Source organism: Bufo gargarizans, chromosome 2, assembly GCF_014858855.1.
Source record: "Bufo gargarizans isolate SCDJY-AF-19 chromosome 2, ASM1485885v1, whole genome shotgun sequence".
NCBI classification, from domain to species: domain Eukaryota; kingdom Metazoa; phylum Chordata; class Amphibia; order Anura; family Bufonidae; genus Bufo; species Bufo gargarizans.
In genome coordinates, this window is record NC_058081.1 from 646,274,015 (window position 1) to 646,287,839 (window position 13,825).

Here is a 13,825-nt window from a genome sequence, read left to right on the forward strand (position 1 = left end):
CTGGAATCCAATGGGAAGCAGGTAAGTATGCATTCGTCTACAGGTGCGGCCATGTAGGGGGTCTGCCCGAAATCTACCCATGGGTGAGCAACCCTTTTAAGCATTACATAGTGCCCAATCAAATCAAGTGGTTGTCTGTGTAAGGCAGGAGGGGACAGATCTTCCAAAGGTGTGACCACTCCCCATTCTTGCCAAGAGATAAAAAATCTTGAACAAGGGGCCCCCATTAATAAACTCAGAATTCTCTAACAGGGATTATGAAGCTGTGTTTAAATTAAAACCCTTTTAGGGAGCGGAGCAATTTCTTGATATCTAACTTCAATGTGAAGGTAAACATTTGATGTGAATATAATGCACTTGTCTGAAGGAAGTCACCTGCTCAGACAAGTTATTTTTTGCACTTTTTTCACATTTAGTGTATTTTTTTTTGATTAAATGTTATTCTAAGATTAATAAAGTGTCACATGTTCTTTGTACTAATCACTTCCTGGGTGTTCGAAAGGGGGACGACAGCAGCTTAGGGCATACAGCACACACACGTGTAGATTCTGTAGGCATAGTTTGTTGCTTCGTGAAGTTAATGAAAACTCCCTAGAAGTTATAGCTATAGATCCACGTGCAGTCATTGACTGTCCTCTGGTTTGTTTTGCAATTACAATTTATGCATTACTTAATTGTAGGTGGAACATCATAGCTTATCACATCTCGCATGGCTTCAACATAAATTTACATAAACCTCTCTATTGTTCTTGGGGAGGTTACTTGGGCCTCTTATCGTATTGTAAATATGTGGTGGCTATGTGAACTAAAATTGAATTCCTTTAATCACAGATCGTTCATTCTAGATTTCCATCCAAAAGCAGCCCTGTGAAGGTGTATACATAGGGAGGAGGGGGCTTCATAGCAAAAATCAAAATTAGATCCTAATACTGATGCTGGCCACTATGTCTTCTTTGAGCTCAAGACAGAAGGGCCTGCCATTTGCTTGATCCAATCCAGTTTCCATCCTTTATTAGGGATGACCTTTCGGTCAATTTTCTCTTGATTCAAAGCCTCTGGACAGAGAACATTTTGCCCATGTCTAAACACCTTTTGGGAACTTGATTTTGTCATCCTGAGCGGGCTTTGTCATTTTAGAATGCCGTAACAGCCTGAAAAATAAAGAGTAAGCCCAAACATTGCCCAAGATTTTTTTCCAATGGAGAAGACATGTTGGAGATGGCCTGGCAAGTATTGACATAGACACCCAATAATCTATAAAGAGCTTGTGTCCTTGCTGGCCAAATTATACATTTCTTTTTGTTTTATGTGGCACAGCCTAAATTATTGCAGAAAAAAAAAGAAAAGCCTACAAAGACTTTTTGGCAAAACCTGGTATTATATTCATTACAATTGGTTACAATAGGAAACACTGATCTATTGTATCAAGTGCAGTAGGTAAAATCTTCACACGAGCAGCATCCAACCGGTGACTTTTCTAGTCCTTAGACCTCGGTCCCCTCTGCCCCGTTGGTTCACGCCCGCTGAGTTACAAACTAGTTGTCTTAAAATATCTGCTTCTGCCACAGGCTCTTCCTCTTCTTCCTTGTAAGGCTACTTTCACACTGGCATTTTGGCTTTCCGTTTGTGAGATCCGTTCAGGGCTCTCACAAGCGGTCCAAAATGGATCAGTTTTGCCCTAATGCATTCTGAATGGAAAAGGATCCGCTCAGAATGCATCAGTTTGCCTCCGATCAGTCTCCATTCCGCTCTGGAGGCGGACACCAATACACCGCCTGCAGCGTTTTGCTATCCACTTGACAAAACTTAGCCAAATGGATCCGTCCTGGCACACAATGTAAGTCAACGGGGATGGATCGGTTTTCTCTTACACAATCTGGCACAATAGCAAACTGATCCGTCTCCCATTGACTTTAAATGGAGTTCATGACGGATCCGTCTTGGCTATGTTACAGATAATACAAATGGATCCGTTCATTTATATTATTGTAACAGATCAGTTTTTTCAGATCCATGATGTATCTGTCCAAAGCGCGAGTGTGAAAGTAGCCTAAGAAAGAAGACAAGAATGATATTTTGTCCTTTTTCTTTTGTTAGGTAACGTGGTTGTGGAGATGGATGGAGCCATGAGGATTGGACAAGCTTGATAGTGGCAATAACTATCTGTAGATCTCTATTACCTGGCTCCATGCCATGTACTGTATGTTCCTTCCTTAAATTATCACTAACTTTTCACACAACTTTGCATAAATTAATAGTACAAGAGATCCCAGGAAAGTTTGTAAAATATCTTATCAGTGAAAAATGTGTAGTTCCCCTGTCATGCAGCAGCCTGGGAGTAACGAGCAGAGGATGAGAGCGGTATTTATGGCCTGGAGTGTAGTTTTGGTACTCAAAGGTCACAGTAGCAGTCTCGCATTCTACCTACCCTGGGGCCGCGCAGTGACAGGAGGGCGTACCCATTCTTCCCTTTGGGCTCTCTCTGGAATTGGGGCTCCTACCTGGTGGTATTCGGGTTGCCCTTGGTGTTAAGTGTTGGTCTGTGTGCAAGGAAGGAGGGCAGGTGCAACGGCTGGTGAATAGTGGAGTCAGCAAACAGGCCAGTTGGTATCAATAAATAAATGTCTCTGCAGGATCTGAGGTATGCAATGAGGTTCTTGTTGAATTTTTCTGCAATTTCCAGACTGATGGGTGCAGATTTAAGATACACCTGGACAAACTGTCTCAAAGTGTGGAATATTGCATTTGCAATATTTCCCCACACCAATAAGGTCTCTCTGCCATAAATGCAATAAAACAATACCTTTCTTACTGACTCCAACGCTTGGCCATAAATGCAATAAAACAATACCTTTCTTACTGACTCCAGACATTATGAAAACCTTTGAGGATAAAGTAGCTTGGCTGTAGAAGTCTCAGAGATGAAGGTTCTCTGAGCTTAGGCCTAGCTCTGATGAACTTGTACATGCAGATACTGTAGCATAGCAAAATTCTCTACCCTGACTAACAAGGGGGCGTACCTATGTCCATCTCCTGGCAACTTAATAGGATGAGCCAAGGTGTTAACATTTAACTTAAAAATGATTTTAGGGATTTAGGTCACAAGCTTAGGGCAAGGACCTCAAAGCTAGTGTTTTCCGAAATACTGCCTGTACCACGAGCCACACAAGAAAGGCAGCGGGACATTAGGGAGGTTAATAAGTGGCTCAAGAACTGGTGTAGGAAGGAGGGGTTTGGGTTCCTGGAGAACTGAGCCGACTTCTCTGTCGGCTACAGGCTCTATCGTAGGGACGGACTGCACCTCAATGGGGAAGGGGCAGCTGTGTTGGGGTAGAAGATAGTTAGAAGGTTGGAGGAGTGTTTAAACTAGGGACTGGGAGGAGGGTAATTACGTTATAGGATGGGAAGATAGTGCAGATAGAGACCGGGGGCAAGGTAATAGAACTGGGGGAGGAATGGAAGGAGGGACCAGAACAGTTCTGAAGTAAAGGTGTAGGGTAAAAAATATACATAAACCTCTCAAATGTATGTATACTAATGCCAGAAGTCTGACTAATAAAACTGGTGAATTCGAATCAGTGATGTCTGAGGAGAACTATGACATAGTGGGAATAACTGAGACATGGATGGATGATAGCTATGACTGGGCAGTTCATGTACAGGGAGAGAAGATATAACTGAGGGACATGAACACGTGGAGTCACTGTGGGTAGAAATACATGGAGGCAAAAACAATAATAAAATACTAATAGGAGTTTATTATAAAACCACCTAATATACCAGAGTCCACAGAAAATTTGCTACTAAATGAGATAGACAAGGCGGCAGATCATAATGAGGTCATTATGGGGGACTTCAACTACCCTGATATAGACTGGGAAACTGAAAGCTGTATATCTCATAAAGGAAACAGGTTCTTGGCATTAACCAAAGACAATTACCTTTCCCAAATGGTTCATGACCCGACTAGAGGGATGGCCATATTGGGCTTAGTATGAACCAATGGACCTGACAGAACAACAGATGTGCAGGTTGGGGGACACCTGGGAAATAGTGACCATAAAGTCATAACCTTCCATTTGTCATTCAAAAGAGTGTTTCTTCAGGGAGGAACAAAAATACCAAACTTCAAAAAAAGCTAAATTTTGCCAACTAAGGGTACTTTCACACTAGTGTTAAAGTTTTCCGGTAATGAGTTCCGTCACAGGGGCCTAATACCGGAAAAAAACGCTTCAGTTTTATCTTAATGCATTCTGAATGGAAAGCATTCCGTTCAGTATGCATCAGGATGTCTTCATTTCAGTTCCTCTTATGGTATTTGGCTGGATAAAATAGCGCAGCATGCTGCAGTACTTTCCGGAATGCCGGATCCAGCATTAATTTGCATTGAAATGTATTAATGCTGGATCCGGTACCAAGTGTTCCGGAAAAATGGACCCGGTTTCCCAGTCTGCGCATGCGCAGGCCTTTAAAAATGTGAAAAAAATAAATACCGGATCCGGTTTTCCGGATGACAGGAGAGACGGATCCGGTGTTTGAATGCATTTGTCAGTCGGATCTGCATCCAGAAACAAATGCTATCCGTTTGCATACGGATTTCCGGATCTGGCAGGCTGCCGGAATCCAACAACGCAAGTGTGAAAGTACCCTTAGAGAGGCCATAGGTCTAACTAACTAGGACAAAGTCCTCAAAAATAAAAGTACAGCCACAAAATGGGATATTTTTAAAAGCATCCTAAAATCTAATTGTGAGAGGTATATACCTTATGGGAATAAAAAGTTAAGGAACAGGAAAAAAACTATGTGGACAAATAGAACTGTAAAGAAAGCAATAAATGACAAAAAGAACGCATTTAAATCACTAAAACAGGAGGGTAGTGAGGAAGCACTGCAAAACTCTAAGGAAAAAAATAGAATATGTAAAAAAAATATAAAAGCAGCCAAACTAGAGACCAAGAGATTAAAGGGCTTCTGTCACCCCACTAAACTCATTTTTCATCATTTAAAAAATCACGCGCCTGTGTTGATTCGGCACAGGCGCTCTGAGATAAGGAGGCTCGCCTCCTCAGCACTTCCTCAGTGCGCCTGCACCGATGACGTCTTCTCTTTCGGTGACGTCATCGGCTCAGGCACACCGATGGAGTGCTGAGGAGGCGAGCCTCCTTATCTCAGAGCGCCTGCCCTGAATCAACACAGGCGTGCGATTTTTGAAATGCTGACAGGGCCGGCCGGGGGAGGAGATCGCGGCTGGCCCTGTCAATCAACAGAAGGAGGGGGCGGTTTTCTGCGGCTGCTACCAGCAAGTAGACGCCCTACTTGCTGGTAGACAGGTAATTAGCATATCTTAAAAGTACGTTTTTTGCTAAATCTACTGAACTAAAATTATTAATAACATAATGTATGGCAATATCGCAGGATAGGGATTATAAGTACACAAAAAAAAAAAAATGAGTTTAATGGGGTGACAGAAGCCCTTTAATTGCTAAAGAGAGCAAAACTAACCCTAAAATGTTCTTTAATTATATAAATGGTAAAAAGTATAAATCTGAAGGTGTCGGCCCTCTACAGAGTAATGAGGGGGGAGTTGCAGAGAGCGATGAGGAGAAAGCAAAGCTATTCAATATTTTTTTCTCCACTGTATTCACTAAGGAAAATAAACTGTCAGATGACATGCAGAATGTAAAAGTAAATTCACCATTAAAAGTGCCCTGTCTGACCAAGGGAAGAAGTACAGCGGTGTCTTAAAAATATTAAAATAGACAAATTGCCAGGACCAGATGGCATATACCCCCGTATCCTAAGAGAATTAAGTAATGTCATAACCAGACCCTTATTTCTGATATTCAAGGACTCTATACTGACAGGGAGTGTTCCACAGGATTGGTGCATAGCAAATGTGATGCCAATATTCAAAAAGGGACCAAAAACAGAGCCTGGAAACTATAGGCCGGTAAGTTTAACATCTGTCGTGGGTAAACTGTTTGAAGGTTTTCTAAGAGATACTATCTTGGAGTACCTCAATTAAAATAAGCAAACAACGCCATATTAGCATGGCTTCATGAGGGATCGGTCATGTCAAACAAATTTAATCAGTTTCTATGAGGAGGTAAGTTCTAGACTTGACCGCGGCGAATATCTGGACTTCTTCAAAGCATTCAACACTGTACCGTGGAAAAGGTTAGTATATAAAATGAGAATGCTTGGACGGGGAGAAAATGTTGTATGTAGGTAAGTAGCTGGCTGAGTGATAGAAAACAGAGGGTGGTTATTAATGGTACACACTCAGATTGGGTCACTGTCACTAGTGGAGTACCTCAGGGGTCAGTATTGGGTCCTATTCTATTCAATATATTTATTAATGATCTTGTAGAAGGTTTGCACAGTAAAATATCAATTTTTGCAGATGACACAAAACTGTGTAAAGTAAGTAACACAGAAGAGGACAGGATACTGCTACAGATGGATCTGGATAGATTGGAGGCTTGGGCAGATAAGTGGCAGATGAGGTTTAACACTGACAAATGTAAGGTTATGCACATGGGAAGGAATAATGCAAGTCACCAGTACATACTAAATGGTAAAACACTGGGTAACACTGACATGGAAAAGGACCTAGAAATTTTTGTGAACAGCAAACTAAGCTGTAGAAACCAGTGTCAGGCATCTGCTGCCAAGGCCAATAAGATAAAAAGTTGCATCAAAAGGGGCATAGATGCCCGTGATGAGAACATAGTCCTACCACTTTACAAATCACTAGTCAGACCACACATGGAGTACTGTGTACTGTTCTGGGCTCCTCTGAACAAGGCAGACATAGCAGAGGTGGAGAGGCTTCAGAGGAGGGCAACTAAAGGAATAACTGGAATGGGGCAACTACAGTACCCTGAAAGATTATCAACATTAGGGTTATTCACTTTAGAAAAAAGACGACTGAGGGGAGATCTAATTACTATGTATAAATGTATCAGGGGTCAGTACAGAGATCTCTCCCATCATCTATTTATCCTCAGGACTGTAACTGTGACGAGGGGACATCCTCTGCGTGTGGAGGAAAGAAGGTTTGTACACAAACATAGAAGAGGATTCTTTACCCTAAGTTCACACCTGAGCGTTTTACAGCGCGTTCTTATGCGCTGTTAAACGCTCAACAAGGAGAAACCAATGCTTCCCTATGGGAATAGTTCTCACCTGGGCGTTTTACAGCGCGTACGATCGCGCTGTAAAACGCCCGACGCTCAAACAAGTTCTTGAGCTTTTTTTTGGGCGTTTGTCGCGCGTTCCCGCACATAGATTTCAGCGGGAACGCGCGACAATGTGTGTTTGCTTGTCTCTGTATGCGCGATTGTAAACGCCGGTACAATCGCGCATACAGAGCGCTCGTTTCAGAACGCTCAGGTCTGAACCCAGGGTAATGGTAAGAGCAGTCAGACTATGGAACTCTCTGCCTGAGTTTTTGCCTTCCTCTGGATCAACTTGCAGGATAACAGGCCGAACTGGATGGACAGATGTCTTTTTTAGGCCTTTTAAACCATGTTACTATGATAACTATCCTTACAATGCTATTAGGTTTATATATACAATAAATCAGAACGTTTGCAGTAACCATATTTTGCAGTTCTGCAAATAATGTCCAATTAGTACATTGGACTATTACCACACCGTTAGGACCAAGAAAATAAATATTAATAAGATTATATTGTCTATAAGGATGAGAGTCCTGAAATGTTTCCTTGACTGTTCCAGTGTAAACCTTTTGTGATGATCATAGTGCCACCTACCATGTTAAGTCAAAATAATTGGGCAGGGACTTCTTTATTTGAACATTATCTCAATGTGCTGTTTCCTGAGTCATAGTCTACACACCCTAGGAGTATTGTAGTAGCCAAATAAAGCACTCCCTTTTGTGCTCTATTTCAATGTCTTGAATGTCATACTGCTGCACTTTTTTGGAAGAGGTACACAGGAAGACTTATAGGGGGAATTTATCATCCCCCCATGATAGGTTTCTGGTGAAAAAAAGTTGCAAACACAGTTTTTGCAAATTTCTTTTGCCACTTGTGCAAAAAGTTTTGCGCAAGTGGCGTTTCTCTGCTGCTCTCGCCACTTTCTCAAAAAGGGGGAATAGCGAGGGCGATGAGATGGCGAGGCACATTTATCAGTTTTTTACAACAGTTTCCTGCGTAAAAGGAAACTGAAATCTGGCTGGTATAGATTTCAGTTTAGGAGCACGGACTGCCAGAAGCTCATAGGCGTGCGCACGGGGTGTGCGGGGTGTGCCTGGGCACACCCTAATCACACCCCTGTGCTCCGCCTCCTGCACTGCCAGCCGCCCCGCACTAGTGTCCGACCTCACAGCTGCTTCATCATGTCAGAGAGTGTGACATACTACATACTGCTGGATGCTGGTCTCATAGTGTAATCCATCCAGTCCAGACTCCACCCCCACTGCTCCGCTGTGCTGTGCTCCGCCTCCTTGTCTCAGTCTCCCGGCGGCCGGCGGCGTAACGTCACTCACTCCGACGTCACGCGCCTGCTCCGCGTGCTTCTAAAGTGGGAGGAGCATGCGCGTGCGGTGTGACGGAGTGAGTGACATCACGTTACGCTGCCGCCGGCTGTCTATTTTGAATGTGAAGAGCGGGAGCCTGCCTGCCCGCCCGCCCGCGCCCAGTGTGCCTAACTGCCTATGCCCAGTAGGCCAGAAGTGAATGGATTCTGATCTTCTTTTGTGCACTGCCAGCAGTCTGCCACAGTAAAAAGAAAAAGTCTGGAGTGGAGAGGAGTCCTGACTGTCCCCAGTAAATTAGTGAAGTGTCAAGTGATAGATAAGGATTATTAGATAGTAGTATACATACTAGTACATACTTTGCACAAGTTTATTATTTACAACTTAAAGGGAACCTGTCACCAAAAAAAATGCTTATTAAGCTGTTAATACTATTAACAGCTTAATAAGCGATTTTTTGGGTGACAGGTTCCCTTTAAGTTGTAAATAATAAACTTCTGCAAAGTATGTACTAGTATGTAGTACCTTATAGTGCTGCATAGTAGTTTCCTAATGCACTTTTTCTTCGTTTAGCCGCATTTAGCCTCCTGGAGAAATCAATGTTTTATTCAGCCGCTGCCCCATGTTTCAAGTCAGGTTTGAAGTCAAGGGGGCAGCGGCCTAGGCGTCTCCAATCCTGCTCTCCCCGCCTCCTGCCGCCTTTATTGACATGCCGGATCTCAGTGCCGGTACCGCGCTCCCAGCCCGCATGCGCAGTAAAGGGCTGCTTTAGCGCGATCCTAGCTCCGGTTCGTACACTCAGCCGGCTTCAGTTTCGCTACTGCGCATGCGCCCGGCATCTTCTGTAACTGCGCTAGTATGTAAGGCTGGCGGGCGCATGCGCAGTAGCGAAACTGAATCTGGGCCGGGATTGCGCTACAGGCTACAGCAGCCCTTTACTGCGCATGCGGGCTGGGAGCGCGGTCCCGGCACTGAGATCCGGTGTGTCAATAAAGGCGGCGGGAGGCGGGGATAGCAGGATTGGAGACGCCTAGGCTGCTGCCCCCTTGACTTCAAACCTGACTTGAAGCACGGGGCAGCGACTGAATAAAACATCGATTTCTCAAGGAGGCTAAATGCGGCTAAACAAAGAAAAAGTGCATTAGGACACTACTATGCAGCACTATAAGGTACTATTAACAGCTTAATAAGCGATTTTTTGGTGACAGGTTCCCTTTAAGCTCACTTACATAAGGAATGCGGGGTCCGTCTTACAATAGTTGCCGGCCTCCACCCCCTGTTGGGGGTCAGTCACTGTCAGGGACACTGTTATGGGGGGGGGGGGGTAGATATCTGTGGATGATCAAGACACATATAGCACAAGCTGCTGGCACTGCTATATATGTGTGTCATCCACAGATCCCCCCGCATCTGTGTCAGATTCCACACAAGTGATCATGCCCCCACGCGCGCATGGCGTGTGTGTGTATATATACATATATATATATATATATATATATATACACACGCGCGCGCCTGGCGTGTGTTTGTGCTTTAGGGTGCACACCCTAGTGCAATAGGCTGCGCACGCCTATGCAGAAGCTGCACCTAATATGTACGCCTCATCATAAATTAGGTGCAGCCTCCGGTAGAGCATGGAGGTATCAAGGGCCAGTGGAAAGCGGCAGTCTATGAAAAATCACCCCCCCATAATCCGTGGACAAAGGTAGAAAGTTCTATCATCTATGATACAGCCAGAACCCAATTTTTAAAGGAACATTTATTTAAAAAAAAGCAAAAAATTTAATAAATTTTAGAACATACAGAGATAAATTAGAAAGCAACAGTACATCACAGCAATAAAGGGTGTACAGGCATAGAAAAATCGAAGTATTGCAATGTAACAGGCCTTTTCTCATTTAGTTTTTTTTTCCTTCAGTTTAACCACAAGTGCAGGGGTACTAGTCATATAATACACATAGGTAACCTGCTCTCTAGGGGGAAGGGGGAGGAGCACAACCACAACCACCAGAAAGAGAGTAGAGGTGAGAGCTTAAAGAGAACCTGTCACCACAAAATGCAATGCAATCTGAAAGCACCATGTTATAGAGCAGGAGGAGCTGAGCAGATTGATATATACCAAAGGCTACATGCACACGACTGTATGTGTTTTGCGGTCTGCAAATTTCGGATCCGTAAAAAAAAACTCAGATGGAATCCGTATCCCATCAGTTTTTTTTTGCGGATCTATTGTAACAATGCCTAAAACGGACAAAAATACGACATGTTCTATTTTTTTTGTGAGGCTACGGGACGGACATACTGATGTGGACAGAACACGGTGTGCTGTCCGCATTTTTTGCGGACCCATTGAAATGAATGGGTCCGCATCCTATCCGCAAAAAAAATGGAATGGACACGTAAACAATGTCACACCGGTGACACGTTTTAGAAGGTCTGAAAGATTATCTGCACATTAGTTATCTGACAGCCTCTTTTGGTTTTACTTTGTCTGTGTGTTGCTAATAACCTTGTGTTTTGTATTCCCCCCCCCCTTTGTTGTTTACTAGGCCTCAGCAAGACGCTGGTTCCTTCACCAGGGAAGGAGCGGGTTGTCTCTACCCTGTCATTATTTTTAGGGCATCCGAGGGCCACCAGGGTTTTCTAGGTTCCTGTGTATGGGCATCTCTACCATCAAGAGGTGCCCATATGGATAGGAGTTAGGGCCAGGAGCAGGGTTTTATAGGTGGTGACCCTTTTCCTTCCCTAGCGGTGAGGCCTAGTGTCTTTTCCCTTCCTTCTTGTTGTCTTTTGGTGTTCTCTCCTACTACATCCATGACAAACAAACAATGTTCGTGTGCATGTAGCCAAAACCTGCAATTTTTACTATTATATCTTTGCTTTTTCTAGCGACTATTGGTACAGGAATGAGGGGATATCAGTGACTGATAGCATTTTGTATATACAGAGATAGCTGTCAGTTATTGATAACTCCTCCTGTAGTGTCCCACTAGGTAAAGGTGGGCACTACACAAAGGGGTTAATGTGTTTTTACATGTATGATTTCCCTGTGTTAACTGGGTGTCAGGCCTGTCAGGGTGCAGTTTAGCCTCCCAGGCGTTAGAGGGAGCTAGAGAGCCCTAGTTATATATAGGACGGCCCAGACAGGGGAGAGGCAGTGTATTCCAGGGGACTAGAGGAGTCACCTAGTCAGCCTGAAGCTCCTGAGGCTAAGGATAGCTCAGTCGAGATACCCCAGTAGTAGGAGAGGACCTCCTGGGAGCAACCTGCAGTTTCCCTACCAAGCGAGGATAATACAACCAAGTACAGATAAGTAACCTGATGGGCAGAAGTACTATAAAGTGAAGAGCAAGGGTCTATACTGGAGGAAGGATTTATATACCAAGGATTAAAGCCAGCAATTAGGCATCCGGGCCTTGGGATCCATCCAGCTAGAATAGCTGAGGGGATAGAGCAGCATTGTACTGCAAAGCATTAACTGTTTGCCCTCCAAGTATCTTGCATGATTAATACCTGCCATTATTGAAAGGAAACCTGCTTGTGAAGTATTGTTCAAGGGACTGCATCATCATTAACAACTGTAATTGTCTGTACAAAGTTGGACTGTTTTCCAAGTAAAGCAACGTTTGGTTCACCATACAATCTGTGTACCTCAATTACTACTCCTATAAATCGGTGTGCCACCGTTACAGGCACTGGCGTCACGATCCTTAAAGGGACCTTACCTAAGGCACTCAAAACACCTACAACATCCAGGGCACCTCACATACCATCAGGTCTGGTCCCTATCTACAGAGTGTGCCCCAGAGGAACTAGTGTCTGCCTCTCTTTCACTGTCGCATGCCTGCCCAGGGTTCTCCTCAGAAAAGTGAGTAACCCTCGATTGCCCATACCGTGACCTCACTGTCGCTATACCCTGCAGGTCTGGCGTGCTGCACTCCTCCCTCCTATACTGATGGGTATTCACAGGAAGTGAGAAAAGCAGAGATATAAATGTATATGTTATACTTATACTGAATCTTTTCCCACAAAACTATTTATCAGAGAGCAGAGGCAAAGAGTTCCATAGTTTCACTGCTCTTACCGTAAAGAATCCTCTTCTATGTTTGTGTACAAACCTTCTTTCCTCCAGACGCAGAGGATGCCCCCTCGTCACAGTCCTGGGGATAAATAGATGATGGGATAGATCTCTGTACTGACCCCTGATATAGTTATATTAGTTATTAGATCGCCCCTTAGTCTTCTTTTTCTAAAGTGAATAACCCTAATTTTGATAATCTTTCAGGGTCCTGTAGAGCACCCATTCCAGTTATTACTTTAGTTGCCCTCCTCTGAACCCTCTCCAGCGCTGCTATGTCTGCTTTGTTCACAGGAGCCCAGAACTGTACACAGTACTCCATGTGTGGTCTGACCAGTGATTTGTAAAGTGGCAGGACTATGTTCTCTTCACAGGCATCTATGCCCCTTTTGATGCAACCCAATATCTTATTGGCCTTGGCAGCAGCTGCCTGACACTGGTTTCTACAGCTTAGGCTACTTTCACACTGGCGTTTCTGGGTCTGCTTGTAAGATCCGTTTCAAGGCTCTCACAAGCGGCCCAAAACGGATCAGTTTAGCCCCAATGCATTCTGATTGGATAAGGATCCATTCAGAATGCATCAGTTTGTCTCCGTTCAGCCTCCATTCCGCTCTGAAGGCGGACACCAAAACGCTGCTTGCAGCGTTTTGATGTCCGCCTGACAATGCAGAGCCAAACGGATCCGTCCTGACTTACAATGTAAGTCAATGGGGATGGATCCGTTTTCACTGCAATTGAAAACGGATCCGCCTCCAATTGACTTTCAATGTAAGTCAAAACAGATCCGTTTGCATTATTTTTTGGGGTTCATGGTAATGCAAACGGATCCGTTCTGAACGGATACAATCATTTGCATTATAGGTGCGGATCCGTCTGTGCAGATACCAGACAGATCCGCACCTAACGCAGGTGGGAAAGTAGCCTTAGTTTGTTGTCCACTAAAGTTCCCTTTCAGTCAGTGTTTTACCATTTAGTATGTACTGGTGACTTGCATTATTCCTTCCCATGTGCATAACCTTACATTTGTCAGTGTTAAACCTCATCTGCCACTTCTCTGCCCAAGCCTCCAATTTATCCAGAATCATCTGTAGCTGTATATTGTCCTCTTCCGTGTTAGTTACTTTACACAGTTTAGTGTTATCTGCAAAAAAATATATTTTACTGTGCAAGCCTTCTACAAGATCATTAATAAATATATTGAATAGAATAGGACCCAATACTGCCCCCTGTGGTACCCCACTAGT